The sequence below is a fragment of the Diospyros lotus genome, chromosome 6 (assembly GCF_014633365.1).
Source record: "Diospyros lotus cultivar Yz01 chromosome 6, ASM1463336v1, whole genome shotgun sequence".
Taxonomy (NCBI): domain Eukaryota; kingdom Viridiplantae; phylum Streptophyta; class Magnoliopsida; order Ericales; family Ebenaceae; genus Diospyros; species Diospyros lotus.
This window is the reverse complement of record NC_068343.1, coordinates 13,804,720-13,824,961: the sequence shown is the minus strand read 5'-3', so window position 1 is coordinate 13,824,961 and position 20,242 is coordinate 13,804,720.

Here is a 20,242-nt window from a genome sequence, read left to right as displayed (position 1 = left end):
CTAATTTAATTTAATGGCAACATTGATGATAATTATAAATTTCGTTTGGTATACCAATGGGATAAGAAGAGATTGGAGGCCAAAAGAGGAGAGAGAAAGAAGGAAAAAATATATTAAATATAATAATAAAATAATAATTTTACTTGTTTTATTAACAAAATAATAATTTTCTGTCTTTTTTTAAAAAAAAAATCTACAATGATAATTAATTAATATAATTTAAACAAATTTACCCAATTTGTACAATGTATTCATCCCAAACAGGGTCTAAATTAATAAATCGGCTTTTGGCGCCTCTGCAGCAATCTCGATCTCGACGTGGAGAAGATGATAATGGATGAACTGAAAGTACACAGAATTACGTGTGGGTGAAGGAGGCGTTCTCATCCTGCGGTCCCTCTGGCACACACTTACTCTCTGCCATCTCCATTTCCTCTGTACAAATTCGTCTCTTTTTCCAATTAAAATCGCTCGTTATATGTGTATCTGTTCTTCTAATTTAGTTGAATTTTATTGATTTTTCTTGAATTTACTTCTCAAGTTCGCTCATAAGAATCTGGGGGTTGAACTGAAACTTCATTTGAATGAATGTAGCAAGAATGAATTTTATGGAAAGCACAAAGACCTAGAGTATCGAATCGAAATGTAATGTGGTGCCGACAGCAGATAGTCTGGACCGAAAATGAAAGGTCTTAGCTCTAGAATTCTGTTTCTAAAAGATTGATTTGAAAATTAGACAACGTTGTTTCACCTGCTCTGGATATTAATAACAAGCCGCATAAGCATTCGCATCATGATTTCATCCTGCATATTCCTGTCCATGGATCATTCTGCACAATTTCAATTCTCCACTGATGGTAAAGCTGAGTTAAGGGAAACTAAATTAAGGTTAAATTTAATCGATGGGCGGCACATGTAGTAGCGCCAGAATATTGTTTAGATTCCCAAATATTCAAACGTTTTCAGGCTTGATTTAATTGTGTTTAGTGCCCCGCCTATCTGGTATTCCCATGTTTGAACGCAAAATATAGGTAAGACGTAAGAGGTTAGTTTGATCAATTATCTAATATAATTAGCCTATTTGATGTAGTTCAACAATAAACTAAATGGACAACCATTCAATAATACCACAAGGATACAAATGTGAAGAGTTAAAAGGACCTAATCTTGCCTTGCCTTATGATTAAGGAAAAGTATTCACTAAGTTCTGAATTGTCGGACTAGAGTGATATTTAGAGTTTTGTCCAAGAAACAATGTTTTTGAAGAATATCCAAATTTCAGTAGCAGACCTAGGAAAAAGATATGTGTGTTTTCAAATATGTGGAGAATGGAGTTAATCCTGTCTTGGAGTTCATATTTCTCTTGAAAGGTGTCTGTTTTAGATTCTGGGGCACTTGATTTTGAGACCTTTGGGTTAGCTGACTACAAACTTATTTGCTCCAGGTACAAACTATTTTTTTTTTCTCTCCAGGGCTTACTAGTTCAAAATAGAGGGGAGTACTTACTCTTCTAGGTAGACAAAAGCTGTTGCATTCAAAATGAATACTCTAGCAGTTTTTTCTCACAATGGCAAGATGGACAAATGAATTTATTGGTTTCCAGAAATACTTACAAAATAAAGGACCGCATACACATGGAAAGTTGCTTGCAATATGAGTTATACATAGTTTATGGCACTTCTTGCTCTAGTTTGAGGTGAGAGTGCCCCTTATGTCTTCATCCAGAACCTTACACCGCTATATATAAAGAGGTCATGTGATTTGATATAAAGGTATTCTACAATGCACGAACAGGTTTTTAGTTTCATGTCAAATTGTCTGATGATTATTGATACAAGCATGGTTCTCATTAGTGCTTTTAACCGCTGCTTGTGTTCTGATGCATAACATAAATTTTGTAATGGTAACTTGAAGCCTACATTTAGTTCTCATTCAAGCTTACACTTGAAGCAGCTGGAGTGAGTTTCCACAAAACTAAACTTGTCCTTCAAAAAAATAAAAAAATAAAAAAACTTGACTTGTGATATTCTATGCATTTCCTTTGCATGAAATTATTGCATTAAGATATAGCTAAGAGTATTTGAAAAGCCTTGTGGCATTTAAGATTTAACCAAGACTTAACTTAGGACCTCCAACTTGTCATATTTGGTTTAGTATTGCTAATATGCTACTGCAAATGACTTCGAGATTCATTTTGATATTACTAAGGAGCATATTTATCTACAATATTTCCTTCTTTTAACTTTTGGAAATTATCTGCAATCAACCTATTGATATTGGAACTTGGATTGGAAGCCCTAAAGGAGCCTTCTGATGATTCATGGATCTTGGTTATACTGTTAGATTTATTTACATATATGTACAGTAGTAGCAGTGTATGTAAATAGAATCGGATGTAGACGATTAGTCATGTTATATATATAGTTTAGTAGGCATATGTCTTGGACTGACGGATTATGATTTAGAGAAGTTTTATTTCATTTCTCTCTTCTCTGTTTTGAGCAGATTCATTTTCCCAGTTATTGATTTCTTCACATGGTATCAGAGCGGAGATCAATGGGATCTGCTTGATTTGTTTCACCAATTTCATTCGACGTTCTCGGATTGGTCATCGAAGCGATCTTCAATTTCCAGATTCTCTGTTTTTAATCAAACTAGCGACAGCATTTCATGGCTTCGAACGGATCTAACATTGCGGTAGGAGATCCGCTACAAATTCATGCCTCAGATCATCCAGGTATGATCTTAGTCTCTGCTCCATTAATTGGTCTCAATTATAGATCGTGGAGTAGAGGAATACAAATTGCCCTAGGCGCTAAGAACAAGCTAGGGTTTGTAAATGGGGAAATTCCGATTCCGATTCCGGATGAAAATAGCGAGGAGTTTAATCTCTGGAAGAGGTGCGATTATATGGTTACCTCTTGGTTGTTAAATTCGATTTCTAAGGATCTTGTAGATGCCTTCATTTACACTAACAATGCTAGACAACTTTGGCGTGAGATAGAGGAAAGATTTGGGGAAAGTAATGGAGCACTTGTGTATCAACTCCAACGCAAGATAAGCTCTGTTAGTCAGGATAATTTTTCTGTATCTGTGTATTATACTCAACTCAAACGATTATGGGATGAATTGGCTGCAGTAAAGCCTTTACCAAACTGCTCTTGTGGTGCCTCTGAGGCTATATCTGAATTTGCTGAAGAAAACAAGTTGATGCAATTCCTTATGGGGCTGCATGATGGTTATGATTAGGTGAGGAGTCAGATTTTATTACTTGATCCTTTGCCAAGTGTTAATAAGGCTTACTCGATGATTCTGAGAATAGAGTCACAACGTCAGGTAGTTTCTACCTTGAATGAGACTAATGAAGGAGCAGTGTTTTTCTCTAAGCAAAGTCCAAACAATAAGAGAGATCAGAAGAAATTCAAGAACAAAAGTTTTTGTGAAAACTGTAAAAGGAGTGGGCATTTGAAGGACTCTTGTTTCAAATTGATTGGTTATCCTGATTGGTATAAAGAGAAGATGAATAAAGATTCAGCACAAAAGGTTATTGCAAATGTGACTAACAAGGCTGAATTAACTTCTGATACACCTCTAGATGCTGTCTGGTCGGATAATCAAGAATTGGGAAACTCAATTGCAGCGGCTCTTCTAAAAATGCTCAAGCCCAATGTTGCAAGTGTTAGCCTCAATACTGCTCTGAATGATTTTGCTGGTAACCCAAAATCTATCAACTCTTGTTCTTTTGGTATGCTTGGTGAGGGTACGTGGATTCTTGATAGTGGTGCTACTGACCACATTACATATCATAAAAAGTTGTTTCGTTCTTTACACAAATTGTCACACCGAGTTTCAATCCATTTACCTAACCACACCACCACATTTGTTACACAAGCAGGAACTATTTGTTTAAGTCTTGCTATTGAGCTTCATGATGTTTTATTCATTCCTTCATTCCACTTCAACCTTTTATCTGTTAGTAAATTGCTTTTTGATCATCACTTGCAAGTAATTTTTCTTCCTATTGGTTGCCTCATACAAGACCTGAGGACGCATAAAGTGTTGGCGGTAGGAAAGGTTGAAGGGAGATTGTACAAGCTGGACAAGTCAAGCTTCCTTGTGGACACTATAACCAGCTTTCTTTTCCAGCTAAAATCTCTCAATTTACCTCTTGTATCAGATACTTTACCAAAAATTTCTTACAAGAATAAAGCATTTACCAATTCTTCTAGTTATGTTCTGCTTGTTACTTTACCATACTTTGGTAATTCCTTTGTTACTACTTCTAGTTGTGATTTGTGGCATAACAGATTAGGGAATATGCCTGTTAAAAACCTGAAATACATACCTACATTGAAGCATTTGTTTGATGGTACTTTTTCATGTGATGTCTGTCCCTTAGCAAAGCAAACCAGATTGCCATTTCCTCTTCATGATCCTAAAACCACCAATCCTTTGGAACTTCTACATGTTGATTTTTGGGGTCCATATTCAACTCCTTCCTTAACTGGTGCCAAATACTTTCTTACTATTGTTGATGACTATTCAAAAGCCAGTTGGACCTACATGGCTCAACACAAGAGTCAAAGCCTTTCTCTTCTTCAAGCTTTCATTCGGCTAGTTGAAAACCAATTTCAAACCTCAATCAAATCCATTCGAACAGACAATGGTACAGAGTTTCTTAACCACTCTGTGTCTACTTTCTTGCAATCTAAAGGTATTTTGCATCAAAAAACCTGTACTTACACTCCACAACAAAATGGAGTGGTTGAACGCAAGCATAGACATTTACTTGAAGTGGCAAGAGCCTTACAACTACATTCTCATTTACCTAAACAATTTTGGTCTGAATTTGTGCTTACTGCTACTTACCTTATAAACCGAATGCCTCTTTCAGTTCTTAAATGGGAAACCCCTTATTTTCGGTTGTTTCATAAAGAACCTGATTATGCTTCTTTGAAAACCTTTGGTTGCCTATGTTATGCCACAAATACCTTCCCTCATAAAGATAAATTTTCTCCAAGAGCCATTAAATATGTTTTTATTGGCTATTCTCATTGTCACAAAGGATACAAATTGTTTGATCTTGCCACCCGCACTATCTTTGTTAGTAGAGATGTTACATTCTTTGAATCTACCTTTCCTTTTCAAGACAATGTATCTTCGTCCAGTCAACTAGATACACCATTACCTCAACTTCCAATCAGCTTACCTACACCTGAATTTGTTCCAGATTCAGGTTTGTCTTCTATTCCTTTGACTGACAGGACATCAAATGTTTCTTCTCCATCTTCAAATTTATAATCCTCTTTACCTGAACCTCGCCGCAGTACTCGTGTCCCACAACGATCAGTTTGGCTTAGTGACTTTGTCAGCTTGGTTCAAGCTTCACCTGCCTATGCTTCCACTTCTGCGTCTACAGGTAATTGTCATCTTTCTCAATCTGAATCTTTTCTTTTTTCTCCGGCCTATATTTCTTTCCTAAACAATATATCTTCAGTCCCTGAGCCATGTACTTTTCATCAAGCATCTCAAGATCCTAATTGGGTTACAACAATGGAGAATGAGTTGCAGGCCTTAGAGTTAAATGGTACTTGGGAAATGGTTGATTTACCTAAGGGTAAGAAACCTATTGGTTCCAAATGGGTGTATCGTGTCAAATATAAACCAAATGGAGAAATTGATCGATACAAAGCCCGATTAGTAGCCAAAGGATATAATCAAATAGAAGGTCTGGATTATAAGGATAGATTTTCTCCTGTTGCCAAGTTAGTGATTGTTCAGTTGTTTATAGCAGTGGCTACTGTAAAAGCTTGGCCTATCTATCAGATTGACATTAATAATGCTTTTTTACATGGTCATCTTGATGAGGAGGTTTATATGACTCCACCTGCTGGTTATTCTGTTGATCCCAGCAAGGTCTGTTTGTTGAAACGCTCCCTTTATGGGCTAAAACAGGCCTCACGCCAATGGAATTTGGAGTTTAGTGGTTTTCTTATTCAACTTGGATTTGTTCAATCTCCTTATGATCATTGTCTTTTTACACACAAAACTGATTCTCATTTTGTTGCCTTACTTGTTTACGTTGATGATGTCCTTATTGCTGGAGATGATATTGATTTCATTCAATCCACTAAGATAGCTCTTGATAAGAAATTTACTATTAAGGACCTAGGATATCTCAAATATTTTCTTGGCTTGGAAGTTGCTAGATCCTCTTCTGGAACACTTCTGTCTCAACATAAGTTCATAATGGATCTTGTTCTTGAAACTGGTTTACAAGATACTAAAGGTTCTTCTTTCCCTATGTCTAAGGGTTTATCTTTAGAACCTGATCAAGGTACTCCTCTTTCCAATCCTGATTAATACCGACGGCTAATTGGTAAGCTGTTATATGTTAATCTTACAAGGCCAGACATTAGTTATGCTGTGCAGCACTTGAGCCAATTCATGTCATCTCCTTGTCAGCCTCATTTTGATGCAGCTCTCCGTGTTGTTAAATACCTTAAGGACACTGCTTCTCATGGTCTTTTCTATCCAACTTCTACCAGCCTATCACTTTCAGCCTATTGTGATGCAGATTGGGCTTCTTGCAAATTTTCACGACGATCCTTAACAGGCTTTTGTGTTTTTCTAGGTGGTGCTCTAATTTCTTGGAAGACTAAGAAACAGCCTATCAAGGTCCTCTGTTGAAGCTGAATATCGCAGCATGGCGTCCACTACTTGTGAGCTTGTTTGGATTCCTAATCTTCTCACGGATCTAAATGTTTCAGTTCCCTTGCTGATTACCCTTCATTGTGACAACCAAGCTGCTCTACACATCGCTGCAAATCCAGTTTTTCATGAGCGCACCAAACACCTTGATATTGATTGTCATCTTGTCCGCGATTATCTCAAACAAGGTTTTATAGCTCCACTCTTTGTTCCTTCTCAATTGCAGCTTGCGGATTTGTTCACCAAACCTTTGACAGCTGCTCATCATCAATCTATGGTTGTCAAGTTGGGCTTGTGCTCTCCCCAATCTCCAACTTGAGGGGGGGCTCTTGGTTATACTGTTAGATTTATTTACATATATGTACAGTAGTAGCAGTGTATGTAAATAGAACCGGATGTAGAGGATTAGTCATGTTATATATATAGTTTAGTAGGCATATGTCTTGGACTGACGGATTATGATTTAGAGAAGTTTTATTTCATTTCTCTCTTCTCTGTTTTGAGCAGATTCATTTTCCCAGTTATTGATTTCTTCACAATGGATCCGAAAGAGTCCAAGATTTCTAGATGGATGGAATATTAGTATATCTAACACATAAATTAAAAGGGTGTCCCAGTGCATGAGGTTCCCCGTTTTGAGAGGGTCGGGAAGAGAGTTGTCAAACACATAATTTAGAAGGGTGTCCTAGTGCATGAGGTTGCCTGTTTTGAGAGGGTCAGGGAGAGAGTTGTTTTTCTATGTAGCCTTACCCTTCATTTGCAAAGAGGTTGTTTCCACATAATTTAAATGTCAAATTTGTTTTCCAAAAAGGGAGATATTGAATGAATTGATAGTAAACTATCTAGACATATATACTTATAATTTACATGTAAGGGTCATGCATATTTAACATATATAGAGTTGTCCAAGTACTAATTAATTCATGTATGTAGATGAAGAATCTTGAATGTGTTAATTGTCTTATGTACCTGTTAGTTAGATACATGTTAATATGAGCTTATGAATAGTCTATGTAGTCAAGTGATGTGTGATTAAGTAATATGGCGAAAATGTGAGGTGAAACCATATAGTATGGTGGAATAATACAGTGAATAAATCAAAATGAAGTTTATTAGTCATTTTCCATTTCTCCCTAAGTACTACTTTTGTGTGTATGTGCCATTTGATTTCCAAAATATTTATATTACAGTGTGCCACCAAATTTAAATAATGCTAGAAAAACTAGGTTGATTGTGGGAAGTCATTTTATCAAAGCTAGATTGATTGTGAGAAATCACCAAAAAAGCTATTAGGATATAGGAAGTCACCATACAAACCATATAACTTGGAAGTTACCATAAGATAGTATGACTTATACAAGTTGGATGTGTTTTGAAAGCCTAACTAAAAATGTTTATTATTGTTATGAAATTGATGTTTTCCAACAATAAGTTGTTGAGGAATTTGATTTTTTTTGTAACTCTAAATATGTGACAAATGAGACATTGTAGGAAAAGATCCACAAAGTGGCATGTTTGGAAAGAGAAAGATATAGTTCTTCCAATTTTGCAAAGATAATCTGTAACAGCCCAAAATATTTTTAGAATATTTGGAGCCTTGAGGAAATAAATTCGAGTTCAATTTGGAGAAAAATTTATTTGGCCAAGTGAGTGGGTCAAATAGTTTAAATATATGTGCAATATATATTAATAAAGTATGAAATATATATATATGTGTGTAATTATATATTACATATACATAGGGAGCCCAGCGGGCTGGCTCAATTGCCGCCACACCCCCCCCCCCCGTTTTTTTTTCGGGGGGTGGGGGGCGAACAGCTGCCACTGCTCGGAAAGGGGCTGCCTTGATGGCTTGGAAGCCATCCCCCATTGATTCCTTTGACCCCCTTCCCCTTTCTCTTTTCTCTTATGTGCATATAGAGACATTTCACAAGAAAAGAAGGTTTCAAAAGACAAAGATAAATCAAAATTCCCTCAAGTTAATTAACTTCTTAAAGAGGAAAATTAGGGGTCCTATAAATGGGAGATTAGGGGATGGTCTTCCACTTGAGGGAGTTGAAACAAGTGTTAGAGAGGAGGGAAAATTTAGAAGAATAGAGAAGGAAGGAAAAAAGGGAGAAAACTAGTGAAGGGAAGAAGAAGAAGCTTCCATCAAGGTGATAAAGGAGAGGTTGGGAAGCTAGGAGGAGCAAGCAAGATCTTTTCCAAAGAGACCCCAAGGTGAGGTTCTCCCACCCACAAACCCTTAGTGACATTTTTCGTATTGCATGAAAAATTGATTTTGAAAACGTACTTTGTTTGGCTTTTCATTTGCATCTATGATTATGTATGGCCATGTTATTTTTCTCTATGCCGCTTAGGCTCTAAGGCCTGAGGTGACGTGGTCAAGGGCCTTCCAAGAGGCACTTAGGGCGTTGGGTGAGAAAGTTCTTGGAAGCATGCCGACACGGTCACAAGTGGCATTGCGGAGCAAAAACTTACATTTTCTTTCATGCATGCATTTTATTTAAATGTTTTATTTTTTGGGGGGTTTCTTACTTAGAAAGTTCATCTTCTAACTTGGGTTCATCCCTTGGAATATTCAAATGTTCCAGGCAAGGTAAGTGGTTCTAAAGGAAAGTAAGTTCTTGAAGCATAGGTTTTGGAAGCTTTGTTATTTTTGTGGCGTGTCATGTTTTGTAAATGCTATTCGTGTTTTTATATGATGCACTAGAAGCTTTATAGGTTTTATTTTGGTGATATTAAGTGTATCAAACATGCCAATCCCTTTGTACGAACCAAGTTTTCTTTTAAGGCACGTCATTTCATTTTGGTGGAAATGGACAACTTTTATGTTCATATATTGGGTTGTAGTGACTTAGGAATTTATTTTAAGGGTTTCTAAAGATTTCTAGTCGAGAAACCAAAAAAGTCGTCTTTTTTTCTTTTAAACTCAGTATTTCAGAATGATTAAAAAATTTGGACTTCTTAATATGAGTTATGAATTAAATTGAGTTCGATCCATGAAAATGAGTGCACACACAAAGACCATGCCTTGATAAACTAAATTGAACACAAGAGTTTAGGTGGAAAGGCGAGGGGTAAACGCTAAGGAAAATCTCCAGTGAAGTTGGGGAAAATAAATAATGAAAATGGAAGGTCAAGTGAATGAAGGTTTTGAAAGTAATATGTAAATCGTAAGGGTTGGGGAAGGGACTTTACAGGAAATGTTTTTAGGAAAAAAAAATCTCCAAATTATGATGTGGAAACACACTCTAAAGAGAAGGGTGTTTCATAATCCACCAAGAGATTTGAATGGAGATTGGAGAGGAATTATCTCTTCACCTATGTGCAAGAATATATGAATATGTGTTAAGAAAATATTGTGGGACTGTCAGGGCCCTCTGGGGTCTGGGGTAGATGTGTATTTTACTTACTATGGTTGTAACAATAGATGGTTAAGCTGGTTGTAACAATTGTAACAAATAGATGGTTAAGATGGTTGTAACGGTATTGGTAGGCTGTTGGGTGGCGGTTAGATGGTTTAAACTGTTGGGAGCAGTTAGATGGTTAAAGGGGACTGTTAGTATTGTTGGAAGGATAACAACCAGGCTGTTAGGGTGTAACTACCAATGATTGGCAGGAAGGGGGGGCTATATAAAGGGCTTCCCTATTCAATAAAAGCATCAACGAATTTCATAGCAAATCCTACATTTCCTTCCCTTTCTTTCTGTTCTCTCCCAAGACCCTCTGTTTCATTTCTCTCTCTCCCTCTCCCTCTCTTTCTTCCTATCCTAATTCCCCTCATCGGAGGAGAATTCTACTGTCAGGACGTGAGGTCCTGACAGGGACTTCTGTATAACTTGACTTTGAGCGTGAATAAATTCACTATCTTTAAGGTGTTATTTGCCACTACCAGAGTTGCTGTAGGATTAATGGCAAACCACTTAAATGCGCTGAATCAGAGTTTCAATATGCAACCAGTAATATTGAAGGTTTCCTAATTAGAGCAACTCAATATAGAAGGAAGTGAGACATAACATCTAGTAGGTGTTTGTTAGGCTTGGCTTCACCATCTATTTATAGTAGATGAATAACCACGCCTAAGAGACACACCCTTTTGCTGGTTTCCACTTGAAGAGGTATGAATGAAACTTCACGTCTTCCAAGTGTTGTACCTACTCAATGGCTACCAATCAGTAGAGGTATGTATTAATCGTATCTTTTCAAAGAGGTAACCTGAAATATTTAAATTCTTTCCTTTTCTTTATTCCTTTATTGTTTAATAATACAAACTGTACATCAGTCCTCCACTTAGCTTGCATTATTAAACAATTATAAGTCTAAACATACATGAAGCTATCTTTTGATTTAAACTTTCACTCAGTGTAGGCATGCCAAAGTCCAATGAAATCATTAGTTATGTATAATCTTAAACCATGATTTCTATGTATTAAAACCAAGAATGCACTTATTGGCATGTGCACCCTCTTCGTTTTATGAACAATTTACAAAATTACTTTCAAACTTTTGTTAGAAGTAGCACTACACCTCAATGTTCATACAGGTAAGGTTCCTTACATGCTTTTGTCATGATAAGCAAATAAAGCTTTAAATTTCATTAAAAGCATACTGTTTATCCTCCAATATCCACGGCAGTTTCCACTGGTATTATTTTAACTATTCCAGTGCTTCAATTACTTAAGAGTAACTTGTTGTTACTCATTAAATCTTGTATTAGTTGAAAACTACAAGGTTAGGTACCCATTGCTGGTGGTTATTTTTGAATGATAACCTATTCCTTGTTACTTCAATAACATCTATTATGTAATTGTAAGACCGATATCCTACACAATGATAATCAATCCATTAGACAACAGTTGTCTGATTTATTCATGACTCAAGAGGCAATATGTCTAGATTACTGATATAACTTTTAAAGCCCTAGACATAATCGCTTCACTGTCACAGTGTGAAGAAATGGCGGTACCAGCTGCGGTCATGATGCAATATCTTCTGTCAGCAAATTGCTCAACCACTCCCATTCTTTACTCACTAAAGTAATTAAAAGTAGTGTCACTTCAAGGAAGTACCCCTCTTTTCTTTATTCCTTTATTGCTTAATCTAAACAAGATTGAGAAAATATAATTCTCTATTTCTTAGAATTATACAATGATTTCCCTTTTCTCTTTATAGAGGAAGAGAATAATACAAAAGGAAAATAACAAAAAAGGAAATAGGAATATACATAGAATCTAAGATATACAAAGAATATTCTATATTCAAAAAATACTTCTATTTCTACACTCTCCCTCAAGCTGGCTTGAAGATATCTTCCATGGCAAGCTTGCTCACAAGTTTCTCAAACTGAGTTTTATGTACTCCTTTTGTAAGAATGTCAGCCACTTGGTCAACTGTTGGAATGTAGGGCATACAAATTACTCAATTATCAATTTTTTCCTTAATAAAGTGTTTATCCACCTCTACATGCTTTGTCCTATCATGGAGAACTAGATTATGAGCAATAGAGATTGTAGCTTTATTATCACAGTAAATTTTAGCTGGAAGGGAAGTGGAGACCCTCAAGTCTGATAGAAACCTCTTTATCCACATAACCTCACAAATACCATGGGCAATTGCACGAAATTCAACTTCAGCACTGCTTCTAGCCACCACATTTTGTTTCTTACTTCTCCAAGTAACAAGATTGCCTCCCACAAAAGTGCAGTACCCTGATGTAGATCTTCGGTTAGTTATACTGCCTGCCCAGTCCGCATCTGTATAAGCCTCTACATGAAGATGTCTACGTTTTCTAAAAAGTAGACCTTTCCCAGGGGTTCCCTTTAGGTATTGCAGAATTCTGTAGGTAGCTGCAAAATGTTGTGAACTAGGTGAATGCATAAATTGACTTACAACACTTACAGCAAAGGCTATGTCTGGTCGAGTATGGGATAAATAGATAAGTCTACCCACAAGTCTTTGATATTTCTCCTTTTCTACCACATTCTTGGCCTCGGCAGGTTGAAGTTTTAAGTTGGGTTCAATGGGAGTTTCAGCAACCTTACACCCAAGCATTCCTGTTTCACTGAGTAAATCCAGAATATACTTACGTTGGTTGACAAAGATCCCCTCCTTAGATCTTGCAAATTCCATCCCAAGAAAGTACTTTAGAGGACCCAAGTCCTTGATCTCGAACTCATGAGCTAATCTCCTCTTAAGCTCTTCAATCTCTCCCTTGTCATCACCAGTCATTATTATATTATCCACACAGACAATTAAGATTACTTTCTTACCGTCATTAGCGTGCTTGAAGAATAGTGTGTGGTTTGCTTAGCTCTGAATGTAACCATAGCTTTTCACCGCCTTTTCAAATCTTTCAAACCACGCTCTCGGAGACTGTTTTAGATCATACAATGATTTTTTTAAACGACATACCTTGTTTGTACTGAGGCTCTTTTCAAACCCTGGTGGAAGATCCATAAACACTTCTTCTTCTAAATCACCATTTAGGAAGGCATTCTTTACATCAAATTGGTGGAGTGGCCAATCAAGATTCACTGTAAGGGACAGGAGAACTCGAATAGAGTTTATTTTAGCTACTGGAGCAAATGTTTCTTGATAGTCGATGCCGTATGTTTGGATGAAACCCTTAGCAACCAGCCTTGCTTTGTATCTTTCAATGCTCCCATCTGCCTTACATTTTATAGTAAATACCCACTTACAACCTACTGTTGCTTTGCCCTCTGGTTTGTTCACAATCTACCAAGTTCCATTCTTTCTAAGAGCACTCATTTCCTCCTGGACTGCTAACTTCCAATCTGGCTCACCAAGGGCATCCTGAATTGTTCTTGGGACATGCAGGTTAGAAATATTTGAAAGAAAGGCCTTATGATGATTGGACAATTTTTGGTATGACAGGTATTTAGCAATTGGGTGTTTGGTACAAGATCTCACTCCTTTCCTAGTAGCAATAGAGACATCAAGATCAGACAAATCAAATGAAGAATAATCTGTAGGAGTGAGTTTAGAGTTACCATGAGAAGAAGAAGAACTATCGGAAAGCCCATCACTCGAAGACGTCGATTGTTCAATTGTTAGAGGAATATTTGGATTGATAGTATTCTTCAGGGTTTGTCTTCTAGTATAAAACTGAAGCTCCGATTTTGGAATATTTTGATCCGTTTGTGGTAATTCTCCCCCTAGTTCCAATCCCATCACGCTAGGCACTTGTGAACCAGACACACCCTGTTCCACAATATTTAGAACATTTATATCCTTGAGTTGTTTATCAGAGTGGAGGGGAGCACCAATCATGGTAGGATGAGGATTATAGAGTTTTAAGTAATTATCCTCCTCAACATTAGAATTCAAAAAATTATCTTCTTTCTCAATATGCTCCCCTTGAAGATGATTTTTGGGAAAGTAGGGTTGAGTTTCGAGGAAAGACACATCCATACTAACATAAGTTTTTTTGGTAACAGGATTAAAGCATTTGTACCCTTTTTTTATTTGGTGCATAGCCTAGAAAGACACATTTTTCAGCTGTGGAATCCAATTTGGAACGAAAAATTTGAGGAACATAAACAAAGCAAGTGCATCAAAAAACTTTTAAGGGTAACTCAGAATATGTACGACAAAGAGGGAAAAGTTGTTTTAAAGAGTGTAAGCGGGTTTGAAACTGTAGAACACGAGTGGGCATACGATTGATGAGATAGGAAGCGGTTAAAATTGCATCACCCCAGAGGTATTTAGGGACATTCATAGAAAACATGATGGCCTTGGCAACCTCGAGTAGATGTCGATTTTTCCATTCAGCAATACCATTTTGTTGGGGAGTTTCACGACAAGTGGATTGATGTAAAATTCCTTTTTCTTTTAAAAAACCCCCCAAAGATTCATTAAAATATTCAGTGTCATTATCAGATCGAAGAATACAGATTTTTGTGTTAAATTGAGCTTCAATCAAATGGAAAAAATCCTTGAAAGTTCTAGGCACATCTAATTTCTTTGTAAGTAAGTAAACCCAACAAAATCGAGTATGATCATCAATAAAAGTAACAAACCACTTTTTTCTTGACAAAGTGGAGACCTTAGAAGGGCCTCAAACATCACTATGTATTAAATAGAATGGTTTTGAAGGACAATAAGGTTTTGAAAGAAATTTAACACGATGATCTTTGGATAAATGACAACTCTCGCAGTGAAACATAGAAGGATCCACTCCTTTAAACAACGTAGGAAATAAATATTTCAAGTAAGGAAAACTGGGATGACCTAGCCTAAGATGCCATTGCATTATTTGATTAGAAACAAAAGTAGAACTAATACCACTCAGCCCGTGAGCTTTTTTATTACGCAAGACATCCCCATCCAAATAGTAGAGCCCATTTATTTCTCTAGCACTACCAATCGTCTTCCCTGAGTTCTGGGCCTGAAAAATGCAATAGGAATAAAAAAAGATAACACAACAGTTAGAATCTTTGGAGAGTTTACTAACAGAAAGAAGATTGCAGGCAAGTTTAGGAACATGGAGTACTGATTGAAGATCAATATTCTCAGAAAGTTTAATGAGACCTTTACCTGCAATAGGTGAAAGACTATCATCGGCTATTCTTATTTTTTCACTACCAGAACAGGGAATATACGAGTTGAAGAGATGTGATAAACCAGTCATATGATCAGATGCTCCTGAATCAATGATCCATGGAACAGATTGAAAAGAGCTAGATAGGGAAAAAAGAGTTTCTACCTAAATAGGCCAAAGAACAATTGGGTGTACCAGGGGACAGATTAGGCTTTAGCAGTCGCAAAAGTTGATCAAGTTGCTCTTTGTTGAATGGTCCTGCATCAGCTTCATGAGTAGTAGGTTGGGATCGCTTCAATCTAGACTTCCAATTGGCCGACTTGCCATGAAGCACCCAACAGGTCTCCCGAGTATGGCGTGGTTTATTGCAATGATCACACCAAACACGAGGTTTTTCTTCTGCCTTTCGTTGACTCGCAATATGCCGTCCACCAGCATTAGCATCAGCAGTCACAAGCGCCATATTTTCAGATAGCCCACTTTCTCCACTCTTTTTCTTGCCCAATATAACCAGTCTTCGGCTTTCTTCACACCAAACTTCAGAGAAGGCTTCACTAAAAGACAGAAGTAGATTTCTACCGATGATCCTCCCTCGGACTTCATCATACTCAACATTGAGTCCAGCGAGAAACTTAAATACCCGGTTAGCATCAACCATTTTTTGATAATACTTGCAATCTTTTGTGTTTTTCCACTCATATATATTAAAGAGATCCAAGTCCTGCCAAATGTGCTTTAAAGAATTAAAATATAGGGTGACAGTATCACTACCTTGTCGAATCTCACCAAGTTTCAAGTTGAGCTCTTAGATTTGGGATTGATTCCCCAAATCGGAATACATGGCAGTGACTTCATCCCATAGTTCTTTTGCTGTAGAGAAGCACATATAGTTCGAATTTATCTCTTCCTCCATGGAGTTAACAAGCCACGTCATCACCATTGAATTCTCGGCATCCCAAATGTCATACAGTAGGTCTTTACTGTCTGGGGCTAATGTGGTGCCAGTCAAATAGCCAATCTTTCCCCGACCTCGAATGTACATACGAACAGATTGCGACCAACGCAGGAAATTGGTACCATTGAGACGAATGGTCGTAATTTGTACCGGATGTGAGTTGGAGGAGTTTCGAGGAACTCGAAATTGGTCTTGAGAAGACTGGAATTGCTGGGTCGGAGTGACTGAAGATGTAGAGTCAGTCGTGATGGTTGAAGAAACGGATCAGGGTAGTAGAAGTAAGGACCCACTAGCAGCTGGATCTGGATCTGTACAAATCTGGAGACCCTAGTAGAGACCCACAGATCTGGATACTTGGATCTGGGTACCTAGTTGCCCAATTTGAACAATAGAGGTCAAGTACGAACAGCAGCACAAACCGCACGAACGAAGCAACAAGAACGAATGATAGGGGCGGCTCTGATGTGCGATGCAGAGCCAACCTTCGTGACAGCAATAGGTGCGAATGTTCGATGCGTGATGGAGAAGCAGCACGAACGACGGATAGGAGCGGCTCTGGAGTGCGATGCAACGCCAACCTTTGCAACCAAGGATAGCGACAGGTGCGACTGATGAAAGCCGACCTTCGCGAGAGGCTAGGAGATCGCGACCGTTCCAGAGGTGGGAACCCACTGAAGAACAACGACGACTGAAGATGTAGCAGCGGTCGGGATGGCCGGATCTTAGAGGTGGCGGCCGATGTAAGGGCGGTGGCAGCCGGAGGATGGCCAGTGAAGGACGGTGGCACTTCTAGGGTATGGCAGAGGAATAGAGGAAATTAGGGTTTCACAGTTGAACGGCTGTGATTTAATCCTAATTCTTGCTCTGATACCATCTAAACAAGATTGAGAAAATATAATTCTCTATTTCTTAGAATTATACAATGATTTCCCTTTTCTCTTTATAAAGGAAGAGAATAATACAAAAGGAAAATAACAAAAAAGGAAATAGGAATATACCTAGAATCTAAGATATAAAAAGAATATTCTATATTCAAAAAATACTTCTATTTCTACACTTAATAAACAAACTATGCAACAACATGAACAAATTATATGTGTGTGTGTGCGTGCACGTGTGCCTTTAACTAGCTCTATAGATGAATCTTCTCCATATGCGAATAGTGTACATATGTGTCATGAGATAGTCACACAAAAAGTCAGAGAACAATAAGAATGACTCTCAAGACCCGAAATAGGGTATAAATCTCAAATTGGGTGCAAATTTCAAATTTGTATATCAATCAAATTATCAATCTAAGGTTGCCTTTTAGAATACATTAACAGATGTTTATATAAGGTGCCAGCAAATCCTATTTAGGAAGTTAACTAATTAAAATTAAGAAAATAAAAATTAATCAGGAAATACAATGAAATTACCAATTTGCTAATTCCTAAAATCAGTAGTAAATTTTACTAAAATCTCAAATATCTGGATCTACTTCCTCTTTCATTCTTCCCCCATTAAAAAGAACTTGACTTTGGCAAGTTGGACTGGAAGGACTGCTCTACAGCTTCGGATTTAAGAATTGGGAGTCTTTTGTAGTGAACTAAGTAGCATCTAAGTTTGGATGACCTTTCCATTTGACCAAGACTTGCTGAAAGCCTCTTGAGATGAAATAATGATCACATCATTGGACAAGACTTCATTCATATCCATTTGCTACGAAAGAGACAAATGTTTAGGAGCTTAAAGACTTGTAGGAACACACTAGTAAGCAGAAAGGAGGCTCGAATTTAGCTCTGTAAGATGATAAATCTTTCACATGGAAAGTATGACTAGTATTCAGGTCATTAGATAAAAAATGCAAATATTCATGAAGTCCAAGTGTTCTTAAGATGGGGAATGGTCTGCAAGCTAGAGCATTTAGTGTCTTCCAAGAATGTTTGGGTTTTCATATAGGATAGACACAAAGCATGACATATTCACTTTCATCAAAATCATTGCCTCTTCAATGTGCATCAGAAAGTTTATAATCAACGTTATTTATTGTAATTTTTCTTGTGATCAATCATATAAATCAAGGATGTGTTTGGGTGAAGTTTTTAACAAGTTTAGATATTTGGGCAACAAGGAGTAAAATGACATAAAGTCAATAGGCGGGCAAGGAGAATAGTCATAAATAATCTCAAAGGGGCTTAAGACTACTTCTCTAGCTACAATAGCTACCTACTGGTCACTCTCTTGCCAATTGCTCTCAAAAGCTTTATGAGTTAGGAGGTGAAGATACTTCGTGTTGAAAATATGTGGGATAGGTTTAGGCTTGACCTTGGTGTCTTCACTTTTTGGTTTTGCAGGCATCCAATAAGGTATTAGTGGAATGCAACAAGATCTCTCTTAATATCTAATCTCAACCTATCGGTAAACTTATTGACTGTAAGAAATGGATCCTCTTCAATCTCACACTTAAGGATAAGCTCCTTAGGTCAGGTCAGGTTAGGTTGTCAATCACACTAGAAGTCAATTGTTCCAAGTTTAGTAATTGGTCAACTAACTGCCTCCTGTAGTAAGCAAGCAAGCACCTTTCCTTTAACATTTATTTCATGATTCCCATTGCATGATGGGAGGTTTTCCTATGCGTTCTGGGTTGCATTGGACACTTTGCAAGTGGTTGCCTAGGCTGGCCAATCCTATTAGAGGCAATGTGTATCCCAAGGGCATCAAGTCATCATCAATCTCATTATAATTTGGTGATCTGGCTAAATTACCTCCTACATTTTGTTAAGGGTTTTGAGGACTTTTGCCAACTGGTCAAAAAGTCATCCTATAGGACCTTTGATATTGTTCGTTTTGATTTAAAGGTGGTTATAGTATTTTGCAAGGAACAAATACCTATGAGTGGATGGGAAGTGCTCTCCTCACCTTTGGTTTAGTGATGTTGAAAATAGTGTTTAAAAAAGCACGCTTTAAATGCGAAGTGTATCATGCTTGGGGCTTTTTTTGTGTGAAGCTCAACAACTTTAGTCTAGCGCCATTAAAGCACACTAAAGTTGAACTTTTACTTGAGCTCTAAAGCGAAAAAAAGAGCTATTATCGGATCTTAGAAAGATCTAAATAAAATCATATATACATTTGTATTTTTTTTTAGAAAAAAAAGAAGACTCGGCTATATTTATCAAGCAAAAAATATTGAATGAAACATGTAATTAGGTGTAAATTAGGGGTTGCTATTGATTCCAAATTAATGTAAATTAGGGATTGATGAGTAATTCTTGTTCGTTGTAAGTTAGGTATTGTTGATTGGGGATTGTTGTAAATTAGAGGTTGATTAATTGGAGATTGTTGTAAATTAGGGATACTTTTTTTTTCCTTATTCTTCTATCCAATCCTCTGTATAAATCTTGTTAATGAAATAAAATGAGTTTCTTTTGCCAAGACACCAAAATAATAAAAAAAAATTAAAAAAACCTAAGTGCACTTAAGTGCGCTTGGTGCTTTTCAAAACACTGGTTGAGAAGACTCAAATTGCAAACTAATGCAGATGATAAACCTATTATGAAGCACGCCAGCAGAATTATGAAATTTAAATTAAATGACAATGCTAAGTAAGATTGGACTTTAACTAGTGAAACAACTATACTCGAGATTGGGTTTAGCTAGCAAAACAATGCTTGTTTCATTTTGGATTGGACTTGGTAAATTGGGTTGCATGATGGGCTCCAGATTTTCCAAATCAGACAGTTCGTGCATCATTACCTAATGTATTTTAGGACCTTTGGCTAGTAAGGATCTGCCGTGTTTCAGTGCCATGGGTTCATGGCAAGTTTGGCTGCTAAAGAACTCATGGTTTGGCATTAATATTATGGGTGCTTGTTCCTAGAGGATTGCAATAAAGGATGGGTCTCGTTTTAATTTTTGTTTTGTATTTAATAGTTTTTTTCTTACTGTAATGTTATCTTGCAGTATCAAGTACATTGACCAGTGTGGATTCTTATCATGTGTGATTATGTATGGTTTCCAGTACATTATTTTCA